Below are 24,046 nucleotides of genomic sequence, written 5' to 3'. Positions count from 1 at the left end.
GATAAGCTTGACTGGAAGCTGTCCATTCTCCTGGAATTACTGGCCAATTAATCTGCGGTCCTGTAAGGCAATCATCCGAACTCCATCCCCGTCTTCTGGAAATCTGATTATCAAACCCGTCACAGTCACTAACCAACTGAGGTGGATGAGATATGGAAGTGTTAGGAGAGGGTAGTGGAATAAGGGAAAGTGGATGAAGGGAGGGATAGGAAAAATCATAAAAGGAAGAAAAGGTTAAAGAAGGAGTGGCAGAAATTTGTAAGGAATCACTAAGGAACGATGTTAACTGATAAATAGGAAATGTGGAGGGTACATTAATGGAGGGAGAAGGACAGGGCGGAGAAGGGAAAAATACCCTATCCTCAATAAAGGAACAGTAAGTGAAAATAGGAATTTGAGGGGAAGATGAAGGTTGGAAAAGAAGGGGTAAAATAATTGTGGAATTAGACTGACAAAGGGAAAGATATATAGCATAGCGGTGAGCCATTTGTTGGTAATAGAGGAGGGTAGGAACAGAAGGTCCTAAGAGAGATCGTCTATGATAGGCATCAAAGAAGGTAGCATCAAATGGATTATGTTTGGAAAGATAGGTTAAGAGATCCATCCTCAATTGATTAGTACTCTGGGCAAAGGTAGGAGCTGTGTTTTGTCTTTGATTTAGGACCACCGAATCAATCATGGGATGCCACGAATTATCATGACAATCAGCTACTTTGGAGGAATAACTTTGAAACATGTCAGCTATGCGCAACTCCAAATGATTGACATACAAAACAGCCTATAAGACCACATCCCCCACATACCATGCCATATCTACGTCATCTGGAATTAACAAATCTCCTCGTAGATACATGTATGACATCAACATGGTATCTGGTGTGACAGAATCTTCAAAGACCATTCTGACTACCTCTGTCAACAACTCAGCAGACCAAGCCCCACTCCAGCCATCCTCTGGAAAAGGTAAATCCATCATGGAAAGCTTCATGTAGAAGACCAACTTCTGTAAGTGGTAGTGGACAAAGAAAGAATGGTCTAGTAAGACATGTTCCTAAAACTGTTCAAAGGTAGACCATAACAAGTCCATTCTGGACTGCAATCTTTCCACTTTATCTTGGAATAGAGGGCACAAAGTAGCCTGTCTCTGAAGAGCAGCCAAGTCCTGCTGTGAAAGAGAAGGAATCAATGGAACATGAGGGCTTGGAGGAACAGAGCGGGACTTTGCAAGTTGATCTTGCAACTGCTTGATTTGGGAGGCTTGGTTGGCCACTGTGTCATTAGCAGTCTGTAAAGCTGAAAGTTTGTCATCTAAGATAGCTTGGAATTCCTTCGCTTCTCTAGACATTCTCTCCTTCTCTTCTGAAAGGCTAGTAACCTGTGACTGAGCCTCGAGTAACTGGGTCTTCAAAGAAGAAATCTCATCGCTTTGGGTGGCAACCAGTTGGGTTTGCTGTTCCATTTGCTTAAATAAATCTGCTAGGGTATCCTTAGCAGAAGCTAACTCAGATGTTGCCTTATGCAACTGATCCTTAGACTGCATGAGCTCTTCATAAAAAGACGCGTACAGCTGTTGAACTCAGGCTGTCACTGACAATTCAATGGAACTTTGAATATCCTTGCAGAGGAAAGGAATGGCATCTCCTGAGACGAGACTGTTCAGGGAAGGAACTGAGATCTCCAAGGAGCCTTCTCGATGTGCTCTGAACAGGCTATTACAAGTGAGATACCCAGGGAGTTCACTGCCAAAGGTAGCAGGGATAGGCACTGAGGGAAGTACAGAAGGATCTTTATCCGCTACCCTCTTCAAGCGTTTGCGCTGGATGACCAGGGGAGGCGGAGAATCATCATCCTCTATATCAATGGGTTCTGACTCTTCTGAAGGTGGAGGAGGAGGTACTGGATCTGATGGAGGAGGCGGAGGCAGAGTCTTCTGTAAACCTGAATAGGTCAAGAAGGCAGACAAATATGATCCATATGTAACATTGGTAACATTACCCCTGGTGACTTTAACAAAATGCTGATCCATTTTAGTGAGGAGGTAAGTGCTCCAATCAATAGCAACTCCTTTCAACACCATCCTGGAAGCTGTGAAAAGCTCTTTGGACAAATAGTGGGATGGTGTTTTGGCAGGCATAAACCTGTCCTGAAGGAACTGACAGATCGTCTTCCATACGGGATCAGTGATCATAGAAAAGGAAACTCCTGAAGAGTTTATCACCTTCTTAACATCGAGGATTTCCCTTGTCTGTTTTTGCAACAGCTTGAGAATCTCTTCATTAGAGAAGAGCTGACGAGGAGTCACGAAAGGTTCACCTTTGAAGGGAAGAGACAGAGCCTTTCCTATGCCTCGAGATGTCAAAGTCATAGACATGCCCTGGACTACGCCTGTCTTCTTGTTGTAAGAGGCCAGAAACTCATCACATAACGACGGATCCTCTAGAAGCAGGGGAAAAGGAGTAGCCACAAAAGCAGCAAGTCACGCCTTCGTGAGAGGCTCAAAAGTAAGTAGGGAAGAGTAATCCCTACTAACTAATGGGACGTACTGGATAGGGGGAGGAGCATGAGAAGGCGCCATTCAGATGCTTACACACACACCACAAACACAGACAATCAAGGAGAATGCCTGCAAAGCAATAGACAAAAAAAACCAAGGATAAGAGAATAACCAAACAAATGTGACTCGACCAACTAACCCCAAGCAAACCACATCCTAGAAAAAATTTGACATGACCTTGAGACAAATGCGACCGAAAGCTTCATGCGATGCATCAGATAAACACCCAGAACCCCGTATCAGGCAAGAAAAGAAAAAAACTGCATACCGTACCCGTAACCGTAACAAAAACAGGAAACCAAAACAATACCACATCTGACACATATCAATACTACATCAGTGATAAACCAAGACTAGACCATGGAAAATAACGCTAATGACTACGCATACCCATCCCACGAAACGGTTCATTAAAAAGGGGAATTAAGTGCAGTGAGGGGGAATTAATTTAATGAAGGGTTCATTTTCAGCAATTATTAAGAATGGGTGAATTTTTATTAGGTGATAAACCTTAGCAAGAAAACGGCGGTTCCTTATTATAAATTAAATTACCAATTATTAGGTTAAAACGGTGCTTTAATGCGATTCCCGACTTCGACACCCGACTGGGTCTCTAAATGCAAATTCATTGATTACAAATTAAGGTGATGTGGAGCGCTTTTTTGCCAGCGCGTGCTCTTGTGACGGCTGGTTAATTTTAATTAAAAATTAAACTGCCTCTGGAGCGCACGTAGCGCGTGCTAAGTGAACGGCGAGTTTTATTAATTAAAAAGAATGTGTATGTTGAGCGCGAATGCCCGTGGAAACTGTGGGTGAATTAAAGAGTTCATTTTAACAATTAATTTGTGATTAAGGGGAAAATGAAAATAAATAAAGCACATAAAATAAATACCTGGAAGGGGTGTGTATGTAATGCAGAAATGCGCACGGAAGAGTCTCCCAAAAGAAGTGAATCCAGTAAAGGAAAAGTAAAGATCACTGATGAAACAACAAACAACAACACCTTAGTAGATGTGTTGATTTGGTTTGTGTTGGTTTTTATTTTTATTTTTATTTTTTTTGTGTTAAGTTATGATTATTTATGGTTGAATAAATGAAAAATGATGAAGGGAGATGAGGGGAATTTTTGAGAATTTTTTACTATTTTTAAATGAATTTTCTACATTTATTGGCAATTTAAGGGTAAAATTAGGAAATATGTAATTTTCAAAAATTTTAGGGTAGGTAATTTCCAGCGGAAAAACTCCCAAAAATTGGCAAAAAGCAAAAGGAATTTTTAGAAATTTTTCTGAATGTTTTTTATGGAAAAAGGAAGTTAAATATTAATTAAATCACATAAATCATATTAATCAAATAAGTCAGTTAGAAATAAGTCAGTTAAGTCTGGTTAGTGTGGGTAAGTCATGGTAGTCACAGGAAGTCAAGTCAGGTTAGGTTAGTCAGGTTAGTAAACTAAGTTAGGTCTGTGGGCACTAACCTAAGGAGGGTTAGTGTAACTAGGCTAAAGTTAGTTTAACTAGGGTAGGGTTAGTGTAACTAACTTAGGGTTAGAGTAACCTAACTAGGGTTAGTAAACTAGGGGTGGGTTTAGGGTTAGTGGTAGGTTTAACTAACTAGGGTTAGTTGGTTAGGAGGTGGGGTTAGGGTTAGTTAACTAGTTAGGTTAGTTAACTAACTAGGGTTAGTTGGGTAGGGGGTGGGGTCCTAGTTAATCCTAGTTAGGGTTAGGTTAGCCTAGTTAGTCCTAGTTAGTCCTAGTTAGGGTTAGGTTAGCCTAGTTAGTCCTAGTTAGGGTTAGGTTGAACTAACTAGGGTTAGTGTGACTTAACTAGGTTAGGGTTAATTTTTAACTTGAGTTAAGTTAGTTGTGAACCTAACTGAACTTAGGTTAGTATTAATTAAACCAAGGTTAGGAACTAACCTAGGTGTGGTTAGAGGAGGAGGAGGTGGTTGTAGGTGGAGGTGGTGGGGGAGGTGGGGGCGGCGCGGGCGAGGAGGAGGCGGTGGCACCGGTGGACGACGGCCGAGGAGACGACGGTGGCAGCGATCCAGCGACGGGCGGCGGGACGTAGAGGGGAGGCGGCGTCCAGGGGCGACGGCGGCGGTCCAGCGACGGGCGGCGGGACGCAGAGGCGACGGCGTCCAGGGGCGACAGCGGCGGTCCAGCGACAGGCGGCGGGACGCAGAGGGGAGGTGGCGTCCAGGGGCGACGGCGGCGGTCCAGGGCAAGGGAGAAGAAGGGGGAAAGGAAAGAGGAAGGGGAGAGGAACAGGAAGGAGGAGGAGGAGGAGGGTGGCGACGGCAGAGAAGGAGAAGAGGGGAGGAGGAAGAGGGAGATGAGGGAGAAGAGGGAGATGGAAAGGGTTGGAGGGAAGGGGTCGGGCGGTTGGGGGGAAGGGGTGGGCAGGGGCAATGGGCGGGCTGGGTGGTTGGGTAGGGACAAGGGTAGGGTAGGGTAGGGGGTGGGCAGGGTGGTTGGGTAGGGACAAGGGCGCGTACCCCCGTCCCGCGCACATGCGCTGGGCGGGGTAAAAAAATTTGCCGTGACGGGATTGAAACGAAGCTGGGATGACGGTACGGGTTATGCGGACACGACCGGGGCGCGTGGGGATGCGTAAAATCGAAAAAGGGCGCGTTCACGCGCAAAACGGGCGCGCTAATACACGTAAAAATAAAGAAAAATTAATAACTCCCAATCCGGACGTCAAAACGAAATAGCGTAAAAACAAAAAGTGGGCAGGACGGCAGGCGGAAGAGAAGAAAAATATACGACGGAGATTCCAGGAGGGGTAAAGGCGGTCACGTGCAAAAAACACAAAAAACGAACCAAAAAACGCAATTAAAAATTAATATCGAAAAATCCGTGCATCGGAATGAGGTACAGAAAAAAGGAAAACTTTGCAGAAAGATGTGCCCGACAATCCTATCACATCAAAACATGATTCCGACGGAGATAAGACACGTTCACATCGGAAAAACCCAAAAAACAAACCCGAAAATGGGATCGGAAATTAATATCGGACGAACCGTTCATCGGAATGACATGCAGTAAGAAGGAAAAATGTCCGCAAGAAGGGGGACATAGGGTTATCACATTAAAGTGCAGTTCCGGTGAAAGTAGGAAGGGTTCACATGTGAAAAACACCAAAAATACTCCCGAAAACATATTTAAAAATTAATAAGTAAAAATTCGAAAGTCGAAAGAGGGTGGAGGAAAAAGGAAAAAGGTGGGGGAAGGAACAGGGGACACGGCTGTCAGATCAAATTGGAATTCCGATGCAAATAGGGCAGGTTCACATGGAAAAATGTCAAAAATACGCACGAAAAAGGGCTTTAAAAACCGGAAAATTAAGAACGGAAAAACTGTGCATCAGAATGACTCGGAGTAAAAAGGAAAAATGTCAGGGGAAAAGTGATGGTCAGGGCTATGATGTTAGAGCATGGTTCCGAAGCAAGAAAAGCGCGCTCACATGGGAAATTGGCTAAATTACGCAAAATGCTTCAAAAATTAATAACTCAAAAACCGTGCACCGGAATAAGGGTAGGTAAAAAGGAAAAATGATCAGTTCGAAGGGAGGAACATGGCTATAATGTTGGATTGGGACTTTGGTGAACGTAGGGTGCATTCACATGGAAGGACCTCAAAATTAGGGAATGAAGGAAAACTGCAAGGGAAGAGCCCCAAGGGTGGGTGGAACATAACCGAGTGGGTGGGAAGGGACCCCAACAGGGTAAAAGTAAGGCATGGCCTACATGCATGAACAGGGTAAGGCATATGCAAAGGGGTATGCAATATAGACGCGCAGAGACGCGTCCCCACACTTAAGACCTTAACGGATAGGGTTAACCGAGCAACAGGGACCTAGGACCATGCCATAGACCATCCACCAACTTCCCCACACTTAAAACATGAACATCACTAAGAAACAGAAGTTGTAGGGTTAGAAAAACTTGGCCCATTTCGTCAAGAATCAAGGTTGAGTGTCGATGGCACGTCTAGTGTGGTTGTCGGTGCTAGAGGGACCAAGGCATCTTCTCAGCACACGTTCGTCATGGCAAGGACCACGCGGCAGCACCCAAGGAGGTAGCTGGTTGAAGGAATCACAGGAAATGCGTTGTCGATGATGAGGGATACTATACTCAACTCGCAGTCACTCAAATGAAATGAAAGAACAGTCACTCGTCCCATGACTGATATCACTCGAGGAATAATGATGGAAACCCATATCTCATACGCGGTTTAGAAATCGACAAGGGAGAATGGTGCAGAAAGAGTATGCCAGGGTGCACAGTTGATGGTGCATTAGTGTGTCCAACCCGTCTGGCATAAGTGCAAGGAGGAAGGCAAGGGAGCCTTACAGTGCAGTGTACAGAATAGGGTGGCGTGTCTTGTGATGACGGCAAAAACCCATCCCATGGGTGCATAGGGAAACGGGAACATACCTGACTCCAAGTGTCGTAACGTCCCTCAATCTCACCTCTCGGTAATTGATTGAAGAAACTCCAGTCACACTCATCCCACCCTCTGTCTCACTCTCTGTTGATAGATACAGGAGGGCAGCCTTTTCCTGAAACCCATTGATGTAATCCTCACGGTCACTTGTGCAAAGGTTGTATGCCTTGTGCGCGTTTGATGGTGCAACTGTGCATCCCGCCCTGTGCCGGCATACGGTGCGAGAAGGAAAGCCAGGGAGCCTTATGGTACAGGGCACAGAAACAAATTGTGCTTTATGCATCGAGAGGCCCATCCCGTGCGTGCAACACTTCATTCACACTTCTCTCCTCTCTTTTGATTTGAAGGGAAAAGACTGGTCTCTCGCCCCACCCTCTGTCTCACGCTCGGTTGATAATTACAGAGGGTAACCATACGCACTTCCCCATCCGGTTAGGATGAAAGCTCACATGACTCAAGGGGTTGTCGATGAAGATCGCTTCGTCAATTGTTGAAGAGGCGTACTCAGGGAGGTAGCCATCAAATCGAACGTTGTATTGGACAGGAACATGTCGTCTGCTAGAGGACAGGTAGTCACTTTGCAGAGAGACCCAGGACACAGCGTACCAAGGGAGGCAGCTTCGGAATTGGATCCTGGAGATATCAATTAATGAATCCACTTTGTGGACTGCTGGGTGTTACCACCTTTTCCACAGCCAGCTTCCCGCCCAAGGGTGTTTACCACCTTTTCTTGGCACGAGGCCTGCTATGACAGGGAATTTCTTTCTTTTCTCTCATAACAGATTTGTTTGTTTTTTTTTTCTTTTGTTCTTTTTCTTGTTTTCTCCTATTCCCGAGGGCGTTTCCACCTTTTCTCGAAGAATAGGTCGGCATGACAGGGACCTAAGTCCTTTTCTCCCATGACCGATATGTATTGTTTTGTTTTGTTTTGTTTTTTCTTTTTTTTTTCTCTCTCTTTTTTTTGTTTCAAATTGAGCAAGGGAATGGTAGAAAGACCATGTATCAAGACCAACCTCGCCACTGTCGCTGATGGAAAATAGAGGATAAGAGATCAAGGCTAGAAGGGGGGTTTGAGGGGACAGAGGGTTGCGTCCACTTCATCAGGAGTGACTGAAGAACGGCTATCAGAAGTAGCATCATAAGAAGTACAACGCCGTGCCAACGAGGGAAAGGATCAAGTGTCCGTAATTGTCAAAATCCCCAAGGAGGGAAGTACTTCTTCAGGCGATATCCATTGATAAAAAAGGGATCATCAGAGGCATCAACGGTCTGCACTTGGATAGAACCATTAGGGTTGACGGCAAGTACCTTATAGGGGCCCATCCACCGCTGTTGAAGCTTGCCAGGAAACTTGCCAAAGCGTGAATCATAGGCTAGGACCAAATCACCTTCTTTGAACTCCTTGTGCTTGATGAAGCTATCATGGTAAGCCTTACGTCGAGCTTGCGTGGCTTCCATGCACTGTAGAGCCATCCTACGAATTTCGTCCAAACATTCCAGGTGAAGGAGACGGCGTTGCAGTGAATCATCATCCCCCAAACGCTCTTTGATAGCCACTCTCAAAGAGGGTAGTTCCAATTCAACAGGAAAAACAGCTTCTGTACCATACACCAGCTGGAAGGGTGTCTGTCCTGTTGCTGCTTTATGGGAGGTTCTGTACGCCCAGAGGGCCTCTGTAAGTCGATCATCCCAATCACGACGATGTGCGGCAATCGTTCTTGTCAGGATCGAGCAGAGGATGCGATTTGTGACTTCAACTTGGCCATTGGCTCTGGGGTAGTAAGGAGTGGACTTGCGATGGCGGATCTTATACAACTCTGTCAACTCTTCCATGACTTTGTTGAGGAAATGAGTGCCTCTGTCACTTACCAGCTCTAAGGGACTACCAAAACGGGTGATGATATTCTCGTACATGAACAGGGCCACACTGTTACCATCGTCCCGCTTTAGGGCTTTAGCTTCACACCACTTTGTAACATAATCCGTACATACGAGGATGTATCGGTTCTGTTTCCTTCTGGTAGGAGGATCGATCGGACCTACAAAGTAGATGCCCCACTTCTCAAACGGCTTCAACGGAAGGATAGGTTGCAGTGGCATGGCACTTGTCTTGGTAGGTTTCCCCATTCTTTGACAAGCATCACATCTTTTACAATAATCATAGGCATCCTTGTGAATGGTAGGCCACCAATATCCTGCTAGCAGAGCCTTCCTGGCTGTAGCTTCTCCTGCAAAGTGACCTCCACATGGCTCGTCATGGCAAGCCTTCAGAACAATCCCAATCTCATCTCCTGCAACACATCTTCTGAGCACTTCATCTTTGCCTTTCTTGTACAGTGCACCGCCTAGCAGGGTGTAGGGGGCTGATTCTAGCATGAGCTTCTTCCTTTCCTGACTAGAAATACCAGGAGGGTACTGTTGGGTTGCCAACAGATTGGCAATGTCTGCATACCAGGGAGTGACAGTTTCTACCAAGAATAGGGAAGCATCAGGGAGGTTTGGATCATCCTGCTCCTCGTCTGCAGTTTGTGGGATACGCGACATATGATCAGCCAGAACATGGGAACGACCAGGCTTAGTAATCACCTCAAAGTCGAACTCCTGGAATAGAAGGAGCCATCTCATCATTCGTCCTTTCACATCCGCTTTGTTCATCAAGAAGGACAGGGCCTCATGATCCACATAAAATTTAAAGTGGGTAGATAGGAGGTAATGGCGGAACTTCTCTAGGGCAAACACCATTGCCAAGCACTCCAGCTCTGTCACTGTATAGTTCCGTTCCCTATCAGTGACTTTTCGGCTTGCATAATAGATCAGTTGATCCAACTTCGAGGAGCCCTTCTGGCAGAGGACAACACCTAAACCTTCAATTGATGCATCAGTGTGTACATGGAACTCTTTCGTCCAATCAGGAGGTTGCAGAATGGATGCCTCAATCAGACACTGCTTCAGAGTGTGGAAGGCTTTGTCACATTCTTCTGTCCAAGTAAACTCTGCATCTTTCCTCAGAAGCTTGTGCAAGGAAGTTGCCTTTGTCGCAAAATGGGCTATAAACCTTCTGTAGTAACCCACATGGCCTAGGAATCCCCTCAACTATTTGAGGTTGGTGGGTGCTGCCAGAGCTGCGATCTTTTCAATCTTTGCAGGGTCTGTTGATATTCCTTGTGCAGAGACAATGTGGCCCAAGAACTCCAGAGACAATGTGCAGACACAGAAGTCATCCAAATATACTTCAATAAAGTCGTGTAGATGATTTTGAAATGCAGCCATCATGACTCGTTGGAAAGTAGCAGGGGCATTGCAGAGCCCAAATGGCATCACTCGGTAAGCGTAGGTCCCCCATTCTGTGGTGAAGGTTGTTTTGGATTGGTCTTCTTCTGCAATCTGCACTTGATTGTATCCACTGAATCCATCCAGAAGGGAATAAAGCTCATGTCCTGCCACTGTGTCCAACAGTTGGTCTGTGAAAGGGATAGGAAAGTGATCCTTCTTTGTCTTGGAATTAAGCTTTCGGAAATCCACACATATTCGCAATTTGCCATTCTTCTTGGGTACAACCACGATGGGTGAAACCCATTCACTATTTGCCACTGGATAGATGAACTCCGCTTCCAGAAGCTTCAGCAGCTCCGCTTTCACCAATGTGGAATAATTCGGGTTCATTCGCCTCTGTCGTTGCCGTACTGGCTTGGCATCAGGCTCCAAGTCAATATGATGTTGACATATTGTGGGATCAATCCCCTTTAGGTCTTTGTAAGACCATGCAAACACGTCCAAATTTTCTTTCAACAAGTTGTACAAGGTTGACAACTCCTCTTCTGGGAGACTGCTACCCACCTTCAAGTGGCGTTCAATGCCTTCAGCATCCACAAAGGTTAACTGCCTTTCACCTTCTACTTCACGGATGAAGGTCCCACAGACTGCTTCTGGATATAGATCCGACTCCTTCAAGGGAGTGGTGTCCTCTTCTGATGTCCCACTAGAACCAACTTCTTCTTTTGGTGGAGACTTAGGTTGCTCCTTAAGATGTTGGAATGGGATTAGAGCTGTTTCGGGTTTGGTTTCGAGATTAATTACGTCTTGGCTTGAAGACTCCTCTTCTGATGATACATCCAGGAACGTCACATAACAGGGACCCTCCGATGCCTGTTGGGTTTGTGGGACTGGTGCTTGTTGGCACGGTGCATCATCATCATCTTTCTTTGGCAAGGATGGGTGAGGATGGCAGGAGCCACTGTTGAAAGACGGCTTGTTCTTCTTAATCCATTTCTTATAAAGGTTTTGCATATAAGAAGATCCATTTACCAGACCAAATGGTACCATCACCATTCTGTCCCGTAGCATGAGCTCGTCTGTTTCTGATGCTTCTAGAACTTCTTCTTCAAATGTATCCTCTTCAGGTGGGATAGACTCTTCCGTCTCACTTTCATAACCCTCTTCGTCCATATCATATACATCCTCTTCTATCTCTGTCTCTGCTTGTGTCTCTACGTCTGCTTCTGCTTCTGCTTCTGCTTATGCCTCTGTAGGAGCTCTGTAATAATAGAAGAATAGATTCTCTGTTTCCTCTCCTGTCTCTGTCTCTGTTTCTGCTATGGCCATGTAACAGGGAGAGCAGTACATCCATGCTTCGATCTCGCTGTCAGAAGTGATTTCAGAAGTCATTCCTGGTTCAGGCAAGAAGTATTCACCCATTGATAACGGCTTTGCATCTTTTGGAAGTCGGCTTACAGTATCCACTGTTAAGGAATGTGCCACTGTTTTCTTGGGAAGGATCTGCTTGACAGCATCTTCATTTGCTGATGTTCCATCCGTAACCTCATTAGGGGAGTCAGAAGATAATTCCAAGGAGGTGGATCCATGTCCTTTTTGAGAACCATACAGTTTCAGCACCACTTTGTTGGGTCCTCTACCCAAGGTCAAGGTTCCTTTGAACCAATCCGTCCTTGCTTTGGCTTCAAAAAGCCATGGTCTACCCAGTAACAGAGGATAGGATGTACCATAAGAGTTTGGCTTCACCACCAGATAGGTTAGCCAATAATCTTTTCCAGCCATTGTAGTCTTCACATATGGAAGAATGCCCAAAGGCTTGATTATACTCTGATCCGCCACTGTAGTCTTCACATATGGAAGAATGCCAGTCTGATGAGCCATTGGGTGGGTTGCACACCTTGTAGGCCTAGATCCTTCATTGTCACATCCATCATAATGTTTACTGATGAACCACCATCAATCAGTGCGTTTGCAATGAAGCAGCCTTCTATCCACACACCAGTCTCTGGAGTACCTGGATCTAGGAAGGTGTTAGCTACATCCACTTCTTTTACAAGCTCTGGAGCCTTGTTGGACTTTGTTGCTGTTGAGGGAGCAATCCTTAAGCCACGTCTTCTTGTCAGTATACTTTTGAATCTTTTCCGGCAACTGGGAGACAACATCAATAATTGTCGGAATGTGAGGTTTGGTCTACAGGTATCTAGATCTCTAACTAGATCGTATTCCTTAATAGGATCCACTGGCTTCTCTAACCGATTAGGGAATGGGGCAACACCCATTTTCATTTTCCCTCTTTCTTCCAGCAGAGGCATCATGGGAACTTCCTTTGTCACTTGTGGCACCTCCTCCTCTTCTATGTCCTGGACCTCTGGTCCTGTCTCTGTAACTATCTCTGTAACTCTCTGTGGCACTGTAGGGCTCTGTACGGCACTGTTAGGCTCTGTTCTGTTCTGTTCTTCTGGTGGAAGACTGAACTTCACTGTTCCGGCACGAGGGTTATTTTCTTTTTGGATAGGTGGTTCCTTCTGCTTTGCACGCGTGATGGCAGCAACTTCCAATTCCACCAAATTGGAGGTAGGCTCTTGGGCCTTGGCTGGACTATCAGTAGCACTGTTTTTCACTGGGGCTGGGCTTGGACAGTCTTTTGCAGTGTGGCCTTCTCCTTTACATCGACTGCATAAGGGCTTATAATCCACTGACCTTCGAGGATTTGGACAATTTGGTGAAATGTGTCCCTTTTCTCCGCATCTGTAACACTCCACTTCTGATCTCTGACCACCGCCAGACTGTATTCCTCTGTAACTTTGAGAGGGAAATCTTCTGGGTCCAAAATTAGGACCAAACTCTCTAGGCTTGGGTCCAATATCCTGTGTTGTCATTTTGGATTCCAGCAGGTTGAATCTTGCGTCTTCTTCCTTCCTTCTCCTATCATGCATCTCCTTTAGAGAGAAAATGTCCTCTGTATGGTTCTTCCGCAAATAGTAGGAATAGAAGGCTCCAGGGATGGTTGGTTTTCATGTACATTCAGTGGCTAAATGGCTTGCTTGATGACACTTACCACACCAAGTGTTTGACCGCATCACATCTCTTCCTGCTCCTGCAACATTGGATATGCTAGCGGTATTCACTTTCAACGTCTGTCGTTGTTCTGTAATCACATCCATCAACTCCTTTTTTATGTTTGCAACTGAGTTGGATAAATAATCCTTCAAGCTTTCTCCTCCGGACGTACTGGCAGGAGGGTTTTGAGGAGTCTCTGTAATCACTGCATAAACGGGTTGGGCTGGTACAGAGGGGTCTCTGTTCTGGTTCTGATTCAGAGCTCCTGTTTGAACTGTTGGCTGTTGGCTCCAGTTGGTAGGATTCCACTGTTGCTGCTGATTTGGCATTGAGGAAATTGGTTGGGACCATTGTTGTTGTGGTTGAACCATCATTTGAGGCATGGATTGTGGCCACTGTGGATTTGGTGCACTGTACTGTGATACCGGGGGCATCTGTTGGTAGGGATAGGGAACAGTCCCTGGAACTGCATTTGGTGGATACATCATTCCTGGCATTAGAGGAGGTAGGACTCCTCTTCCTGTATTCATCGCTAATCGAGCTTCCACTTCATCGTACAGTCTTGCTCCTTCTGTTGCAGCTTGCAGTGTGGCTGGTCTTTGCAGCTCCACAAACTTACGGACTTCTGGTTGTAATCCTCTGAGAAACACTCCCTTCTGAATGCCATCATCTAGATTATGATTAGTCCATCTCTTCAGGATGGATTCCATTCGTGAGACATAGGCTTCTACTCTTTCTCCAGAGGATTGACTTAGGTTCATAAATTCCTCTCTCATCCGCTCTTCAAAACCTTCACGCCTGAATTTAGTGAGGAAGGCCAACTTTAGGTCGTCCCATGTGCCAAAAGTTCCTGCTACTTGTCTCTCATACCACTGAAACGCCGCGCCTTTGAAAGTGGCGGAGAATATTTCTAACCAATGCTCAGGGGTTCTGGCATTGTTAGCCACACACGCTACCATAAACTCTGCTACATGAAGATCGGGGTCTTCATTGTACTCTCCCTTAAAAACTGGCAATGGGACTACATTCGCTGGTCTGTCATCAATATTTCCAGGACGGATCTGGCTTGGAAGTGGACCTCCAGCAGGAGGAGGAAGGGCTTGATGTGCCATTGGGACTTCTGTAAAGAGTTCTGCAAGGGCGTCAAAGGCAGCTTCTGCTGCGAGCTTGCCCTCGGCTCTGATTCTTGCTTTCTCTCTTCTCACGTACCTCTGGACTCGTTCTAATGCTTGCCTCTTTATTGCGTCATTCATCAGGGGGTTGGCTCCACTATGTTGTTAGTGCTTCACAGAGGGTTAACAGAAGACTTCAGTCTCTGGAGGACTCTCTTGCCAACATTTCTTCTACTTCTTTCTTTTCAACGTCCCTGAATTCGGCTTTCATGCCACTGCACAGAGGAAGGTATTCGGTTCTGAAGGTGTCAAAATGCATACGTCTGAGCATTGTGGTGGTGCCATCATCATAGTAATGCCAGCTTCTGATGGTTTCAACAGTGTATGTTGTGAAAAACACTCTGTCTACCAACTTCCAATGGGTTGCTAATTGAACAAACAGAAGATTATCAGTACACCAAGCATCCCATGTATCTTGCTGTTGAGCATCCACGAACAAATTCCAACTTTTTTCCTTCTTGTCTTTGTGAACCTCTACAGACCAAGACTCCTGAAGCTTCTTCACAATCTCCCACTTGATGTTGTCTGGAAACTTCTCAATGAATGCCAAATCTTCCATGGATGGTCATTCTCTCTATTTCTGCTCTTCAGTTTGTTCCCAAACAGTTTGCCACCAAGATGCAAGTTTCTGCTGCTTCAATAGAAAGAGGAAACTGTCCACCACATAAAGCATGCATCATGATAGTGATGTGTTTCCGCCATTGTGGGATGAACTTCTTATGGAAAGTGGCTTTGATTATGAGTAATTCCAATTCTTCAGTAGAAGAATGAACTTTACAAACATCCATTGAATTCTTCTCTTCTTGGCAATGCCATTTCCTTCATTTTCAGCCTCTTTTGGTGCTTGTTGATGGCAAGTTTTCCCCGGCTGCGCACCAAAAACATGGAGCCCCAAGAGGAACACCAAGGGAAAGGGAATTCTCTTGCAAGAAAATCTATCTTGTAACATCAACAAGCTTGTTTATCATGTTTCATATTATCACAATGAAGAAAAGAACACCAGGCACAACAAATCTTCATGCAACATCATGTAGACCTCCCATGGTTTTTTTAATAGAATCAACCATATTCTTCAATATCTTCACAAAATCCATCAATAGAACAAAGAAAGCAAAGAAGAACACCATCTTGGAATGGAAATACATCACATAGTATTCATCTTCAATATCTTCATAGTCTTCTCTCTCAATCTCTCATATACAATCACTCTGTTTGAGTAGAATTGGCTATCTCTGACTCTCTCTCTCTCACTCTATCAATAATACATCATATCCTCACTAAAATCTCTCAAAATCACTCTCAATAATCCTTCTTAGGTCATGGATACCCCTCCCAAGAGGTATGTCTGATATGAAGAGTCACCAGAGCCACTACAGTGTCTTTTCATAGCTCTCTAATGTCACTTCACTCTAGTCTTCACTTGAGTCTTCAGCAGCTACTTCTTCCACTTCTTTCAGCTCTTTTGCACTTGTATTCACCTCTTTCCAAGGCTAGAAAACTTTCCCAAAATCACACATACATTCCACAGAACACTTACAGAAGCATACAGAACAGTCTACAGAACAGTACCAGAATAACTACAGTACAGAACAGAACAGAGACAGAACAGAAGCAGAAGCTCTACAGAAGACCTACAGAAGGTTACAAAAGGTCATCAAAACCTCATAACTCATTCTCAAACCATTCCAAACTTTCACAAACCATTCAATAAACTTTCACAATATCTCATTCTTCATCAATCAATACTCCATCCCTCTTTACAGAAGACAATCAGAACAAAACAGAGCAAAACAGAGCAAAACAAAAGGTATATAGAACCAATCAGAACCTATCAGAACATCACAGAACCACCAACAAATATCATGATCTTCCAAAACACAATCAATATCATCCAAAACATTCTCAAACCACTTCCAAATCAATCAATCATCTCATAAAATCAACCATTCAGCTCTCAAAAACAACAAAAATCAGCCAAAAAACAAGTCATTTCAACACTCAACACTTCACTATACTAAAAGGCATATGATTTGGTTGTATAACTTAAAGCAATAAAACACATCTAATTTTCTTTGTCTAGCCTCTTTATCAACCTCATCATCAATAAGTTCAGCAATCCATTCAGGAAAGTTTGGAAATGCATCCATACACAGATCCTCATCTAATGTACTATTTCAACTCATCAAGTTGTCTTTATCACATAGATCCATTACACATTCTTTGTGTGTTCTTTAGCTATGTGAGAAAGCTCAAAACTAGTTTTCATTAGCTCAAAGTTCAATGCATTCACTCTATAGTCTACTTAGTTCTTACTATCAGTCCCGTTAGCCCAAGAGATACAAGTGTCATCATTATCAAACTCTCCAAACCACTTCAACACATTGGAGCCATGATGCTCCATTGCGTTCAATAACTCATCTTCATCGATTTTGACAACAACAAGGATATCAAGCATATCAAAGCAACTAGCACTACTTTCCAACATACACTCCTCTCTCAAGAGTCCCTTCAAGGGTCTCCTATACTTGCAAACTAGACTCAAGAGCACGCAAACTCTCACAACTACATGATAAAGAAAACTCATCCTCTTAATCAACACTCACTTCTTCCCATACATGAACATCCTCTACTACCAAAACCACACTCTCATCCATATACACATCCTCTACTACCAAAACCATACTCTCATCCATATTTTTATTTTTCTATTTCTCTCTCTTCTCTTCATGTTCACTTTTTTCTTTTGAAGGGAGTGAGCTTGGAGTGGAAGCATGCAACACCATATTCCTGCTTGAAACCCTTAGCTATGAATCTGGCCTTTTATGAGTGGGTTTGGCACATCCAAGGATACTTTTCAGCTTGTATACCCACTTGCATGGTGATGCTTTCTTGCCACTAGGCAAAGGAACCAAATCCCATGTATGGTTATTCTATAAGAAAAAACTTCGATTACATAGCCCTGTCCCATGAGTGACTATTATCTCTATGCATAGCTTGCATAAGAGACAGGCTCATCTACATATTTCTCCACAACATAATCCATGGAGGGCATAAAGTGCTCTAGCTCTAGTAGAGTGTCTCAAAGAAGGCTAATCCTACACAACAAGTGGGGCATGGGTGGTCCACTGGAGCATTAGTTTGTTGCAGGCTATATGGGAGTAGAAGGCTCCTCCTAAAAGCTCACCCTATGTACCTCAACCACCTACTCAAGTTGTTTATGCATATTTTCCTCATAGAAAATGACATCATGTCCATGAATAACCTTGCAAGCCTATGGATCCTATAGATGATAGGCCATCTCACCTGCATCCCCATAACTAAGAAAGATGCATTTCATAGACTTAGGATCAAACTTATTGCACTTGCCTTTGGGAACATGGCAAAATGCAACACTAAAAGATAGATAAGACATCCAATTTGTGCTTAATAGGGAAAGCCTAGACCTTATGTGAGTAATTATCAATGAATGTGACAAAGTACTTCACACCAGCTGACAAGGAATGGGACCACATATATCCAAATGAACAAGAGCCAAAGGCTCACCCATCCACTTCATGCCAAACTTCTTGTGTGTACTACCCATTTGCCTACCATATAAACAATGATCACAAGACTCAAAACACTTATAGTCTAAGGACAAAAGATACTGCAAACTGGTAAGCATTTTTATTCCTTTCAAAGACATGTGCCTAAGGTGACGATGCCAAAGAGATATATGTGGAATTGTAGCCACATCCAAAACATGGTCAACTAACTCAAATACAAGCAAAAAATAGAGGGTACTAGACTGCACCACGTGCAATAACAAGATTCCCACAGGTAATCTTCCATGGGGAATCACCAAAAGATACAACATAACTTGCATCATCCAAGGTGCCGATAGAGATAAGGCTCTTTGTGAGAGCTAGTACATGATGTACATCATGAAAAGTACACATGCTATTTGATCCAAAATATAGCTGGACATCACCAATACCAACTATCTCCAATACCAAGTCATTACCCCCAAATGGACAAATCCAATCATATTGTAATAGGAGTGAAATCACTCTGTATGAGGGATCGCATGAAAGGAAGCCCCTAAATCTATTAACCGACACTGAGTATATCCTAAGAAAGCATCAATCAACTATGAAGCATCCAAAGAAGAAGCTGCTAAGATAAGATTATTAGATACATCAGGCTACACCACATTAATCTCCTCAATCTTGACAATATACTCGCTAAGTACAATGCTACAATCATCATTATTGTCATGTACTTTACCCTTTCCCTTTCCCTTGCACTTGTCTTCATGCATTTTATAGCATTCAGGCTGAATATGACTTGCTTTCCCATAATAATGACAAGTAAGATCAGACTTACAGCCATGGGACTTACCATGACATTGTCTACGTGTCATATACTAAGACCTATCAAAATCTCTACCACGACCATTTCCATCCTATCGGCCTCTCACAAAAAATGCATGTGACATACAGGAAGTATCCACATTCTTTCTATCCATCTCTTTTGTCAAGAGGAAACTCTTAACATCCTGCAATTTAGCATAGAGAGCCGTATGAAAAGTGTCCCACAACTCAAGTAGAGTACAAGAAAAAATAAAGGATGCAAAATATTCTTAATGTGATGATATTGCAAGGCTTTCAAGACCTCCATTAGGGATGGGGGCCCTACTAGAGAAAGAAAACTAGAGTATTTTCCACAAGTGCAATGAAAGCCAAAAATGCATCATATACCTCTCACTTTTTCACCATTGAATAGACCCAGCTTATCCCAATCCTTAGCCATTATATTTTTGAGTTTGACACTCCCATTTTTGAGTGGTCGAACCTACACTTTTGCACTTTTTTGCACTAAAACCTGCCATACCTAGGTCTTCCAATAGCTATAATTGATTCCATCTACTAGTATCTCAATATTGAAGATATGGATCTCACAAGAATCACTAGCCATAATGAGACGAAGCAAGTACACAAAAGGGCAGCAAGATAGGATACTATAATACCTTGCAACTTGCAAATCAACCCCAAATCCATTGCTAAATCAAGTGAAAGACAAGAGATATTACCAAAGTAATGAGATGTCCACAAACTATAAGCAAAAGAATATGTGGTTTCCCTCAAATAGAATGCATAAAACTAAAATGACAGGTTGCTGTAATAAATTGCAACAATATGCCAACAACCAACTATGAGCAACCAAGAAGGAAGAAGCCAAGTAAAGCAGGCACTAAAGATTGTCACAATTATAATGTGTCAGAAACCATACATGCAATAGCATAGACTTCATACATAAGGTAGGTCCCAAGGGTAAATGAAGAGAACTGCCAAATGCATAACCCATTGAGTAAAAGCTCAATACATAACCAAGAAGAACATAAATGCCACTAACAACACTATGTCAAACTTACAAACTTAAGTACCATGTCCAGCCAAGAGATCAAATCCGCCCATGATAGAGTAACTGCATCTTATAAATATCAAGATAGCATGTACATGTCACAATGAGTCCCATTGTCTCACTATAATAAGCTCAAGCTCAATTGCATAAACCATATGCTCTATAGTGCATCGAAGTGTCAATGTGGCTCAGTACATAAAGTCAAATAGCTCCCATTGAAGCAAAATTCGATGAGCAAACAAAGCTCAAAATATCATGTAAATGAATCTTAGTATCCAAGATCTATAGAGCATACATCCAAAAGCATTGAACTCAAGTAGTCTGCAAGACTCTGACTATAGCATCCAAGGATAGGAATGATGTGGTAATAGTAACTACCTCAACCCAAAAGTGATATGGTAAACTTGCATGGCTAAGCATCTTGCAGACTCTCTCCTCAATCATCTTGTTCATACGTTCAGAAATACCATTCTGGGGAGGGGTGTAAGGGATAGTCAATTGATGTGTAATATCTCGCTCATTGTAAAACTATTTGAAAGATTTCAAGGCATACTCATCTCCATTCTCAGATCTTAGGTATTTCAGCTTATACCTAGACTAGACTCATTCTCAATAACAAGAGCAAGCCAACACTAAAAGATAGATAAGACATCCAATTTGTGCTTAATAGGGAAATCCCAGACCTTACGTGAGTAATTATCAATGAATGTGACAAAGTACTTCACGCCAACTGACAAGAAATGGGACCACATACATCCAAATGAACAAGAGCCAAAGGCTCACCCATCCACTTCATGCCAAACTTCTTGTGTGTACTACCCATCTGCCTACCATATAAACAATGATCACAAGACTCAAAACACTTATATTCTAGGGACAAAAGATACTGCAAACTGGTAAGCATTTTCATTCCTTTCAAAGACATGTACCTAAGGTGACGATGCCAAAGAGATATGTGTGGAATTGTAGCCACAACCAAAACATGGTCAACTAACTCAAATACAAGCAAAAAATAGAGGGTACTAGACTTAGCACCACGTGCAATAACAAGATTCCCATGGGTAATCTTCCATGAGGAATCACCAAAAGATACAACATAACTTGCATCATCCAAGGTGCCGATAGAGATAAGGCTCTTTGTGAGAGCTAGTACATGACGTACATCATGAAGAGTACACATGCTATTTGATCCAAAATATAGTTGGACATCACCAATACCAACTATCTCCAATACCAAGTCATTACCCCCAAATGGACAGATCCAATCATATTGCAATAGGAGTGAAACCACTCTCTATGAGGGATAGCATGAAAGGAAGCCCCTAAATAACCGACACTGAGTATATCCTAAGAAAGCATCACTCCTCTATGAAGCATCCAAAGAAGAAGCTGCCAAGATAAGATCATTAGATACATCAGGCTACACCACATCAATCTCCTCAATCTTGACAATATATTTGTTAAGTACAATGCTACAATCATCATTCTTGTCTTGGACTTTACCCTTTCCCTTTCCCTTGCACTTGTCTTCATGCATTTTATAGCATTCTGGCTGAATATAACTTGCTTTCCCACAATACTGACAAGTAAGACTAGGCTTACGGCCACGGGACTTCCTATGATATTATCTACGTGTCATATACTAAGACCTATCATAGTCTCTACCATAGCCATTTCCATCCTATCGGCCTCTCACAATCAATGCATGTGACATACGGGAAGCATCCACATTCTTTCTATCCATCTCTTCTGTCAAGTGGGAACTCTTAACATCCTACAATTTAGCATAGAGAGCCGTATGAAAAGTGTCCCACAACTCAAGTAGAGTTAAAGAAAAAATAAAGGATGCAAAATATTTTTAATATGATGATATTGCAAGGCTTTCAAGACCTCCATTAGGGATGGGGGCCCTACTAGAGAAAGAAAACTAGAGTATTTTCCACAAGTGCAATGAAAGCCAAAAATGCATCATATACCTCTCACTTTTTCACCATTGAGTAGACCCAGCTTATCCCAATCCTTAGCCATTATATTTTTGAGTTTGACACCCCCATTTTTGAGTGCTCTAACCTACACTTTTGCACTAAAATCTACCATACCTAGGTCTTCCAATAGCTATAATTGATTCCATCTACTAGTATCTCAATATTGAAGATAGCACTCTCACAAGAATCACTAGCCATAATGAGACCAAGCAAGTACACAAAAGGGTAGCAAGATAGGATACTATAATACCTTGCAACTCGCAAATCAACCCCAAATCCATTGCTAAATAAAGTGAAAAACAAGAGATACTACCAAACTAATGAGATGTCCACAAACCATAAGCAAAAGAATATGTGGTTTCCCTCAAATAGAATTCATAAAACTGAAATGACACGTTGCTATAATAAATTGCAACAATATGCCAACAACCAACTGTGAGCAACCAAGAAGGGAGAAGCCAAGTGAAGCCGGCACTAAAGACTGTCACAATTACAATGTGTCAAAAACCATACATGCAATAGCATAGATGTCATGCACAAGGTAGGTCCAAAGGGTAAATGAAGAGAATTGCCAAATGCATAATCCATTGAGTAAAAGCTCAATACATAACTAAGAAGCACATAAATACCACTAACAACACTATGTCAAACTTAAGTACCATGTCAAGCCAAGAGATCAAATCATCCCATGATAGAATAACTGCATCCAATAAATATCAAGAGAGCATGTACATGTCACAATGAGTCCCGTTGTCTCACTATAATAAGCTCAAGCTCAATCGCATAAACCAAATGCTCTATAGTACATCGAAGTATCAATGTGGCTCAATACATAAAGCCAAATAGCTCCCATTGAAGCAAAAGTCGATGAGCAAACAAAGCTCAAAATATCATGTAAATGAATCTTAGTATCCAATATCTATAGAGCATACATCCAAAAGCATTGAACTCAAGTAGTCTGCAAGACTTTGCCTATAGCATCCAAGGATAGGAATGATAGCTAATGTCAAAGAATCCAAGCTCCAATCGCAAAATATGAGCACGTCATAAACATATCCATAGGCATACACGAAAACCAAATCCAATATGTGGTACCCAAGTAGCTTCAAAGCATATGAGGCTCCCTACAGCATAGGGAGCCTCATATTCATCATGGATCAATAGTTTGAAACCAAGTATATGATATACATCCAAGAGATAATTCTCTTTATACCATGTCGATGCAATGCAATGGAAAAGTGGATGACTTTGAGTGCACAAACATTTTACTTAAATAAAATCAGCATTGTGAATGTGCTAAATATGCTTTCCATGATTTTTTGTCATAGTAACGACTTTGTTGTGATTATAAGGCAGTGCCGGACTACTCCATGTGCCATTATACCTATTAATACTTAAAATAAAATCAAAACTTATATGAAAAGTGCATTACTCAAATCATATTTTGAATTATATTCAGCACATAAAACCCCCTCTCTCCCTACCATTTAGGATTTTACTTGCGATGGGTAGGTTAAGAGGTATTTCCATGTATGTTTCTTCATAATGTAAGCAATAAATACGTAATAAAACATACAAATGTGGGTAAGCTAAGCCAAATACTCATACCTTACCTTCATTATATGTCCACAAACATAGCCATAATTTTCAGCACATAAAACTTATTTTTCTCCTATTTTCTTTGTCCCAAAATCCCATTTTTGGATTTTTTTAAATGTAAAATGCTATATTTCTATTTTTTAAATTCAAAAAATTAATTTGAAATCATCACATTTTATATCATCCCATATGAACATCATTTGAATACCCAAATCCAAAAAAGCATAATTTTTTCTCTTAAAACACACATTTTAGGTTTTTTTTTTAAATTAGTAACTCACAAGCAAAGACACAAGTTTTGCATTTTATGATGTATAGCCCTCAAATACATAACAACCAAGCTTCAAACAAATTTTCATCACATATGAACATGATTTGAGCCATGAAATGTCAAAAAGAGTCCAATTTTCAATTTTAAAAAAAGACCTACCGCCATTTTTCATATTTCGGGTCTCAAGAATTGATGTTATAGGTAGCAACCATACCCGACATTGGTCTCCAATCATCATTATTGAGCATCGATATAGTCCCACATCAATCCGATTCA

This window comes from Lygodium microphyllum, chromosome 22 (assembly GCF_053477565.2).
Source record: "Lygodium microphyllum isolate KBCC chromosome 22, Lygodium_microphyllum_v1.1.10, whole genome shotgun sequence".
NCBI classification, from domain to species: Eukaryota; Viridiplantae; Streptophyta; class Polypodiopsida; order Schizaeales; family Lygodiaceae; genus Lygodium; species Lygodium microphyllum.
The sequence above is the reverse complement of the archived record's forward strand: the minus strand, read 5'-3'. Positions refer to the sequence as shown.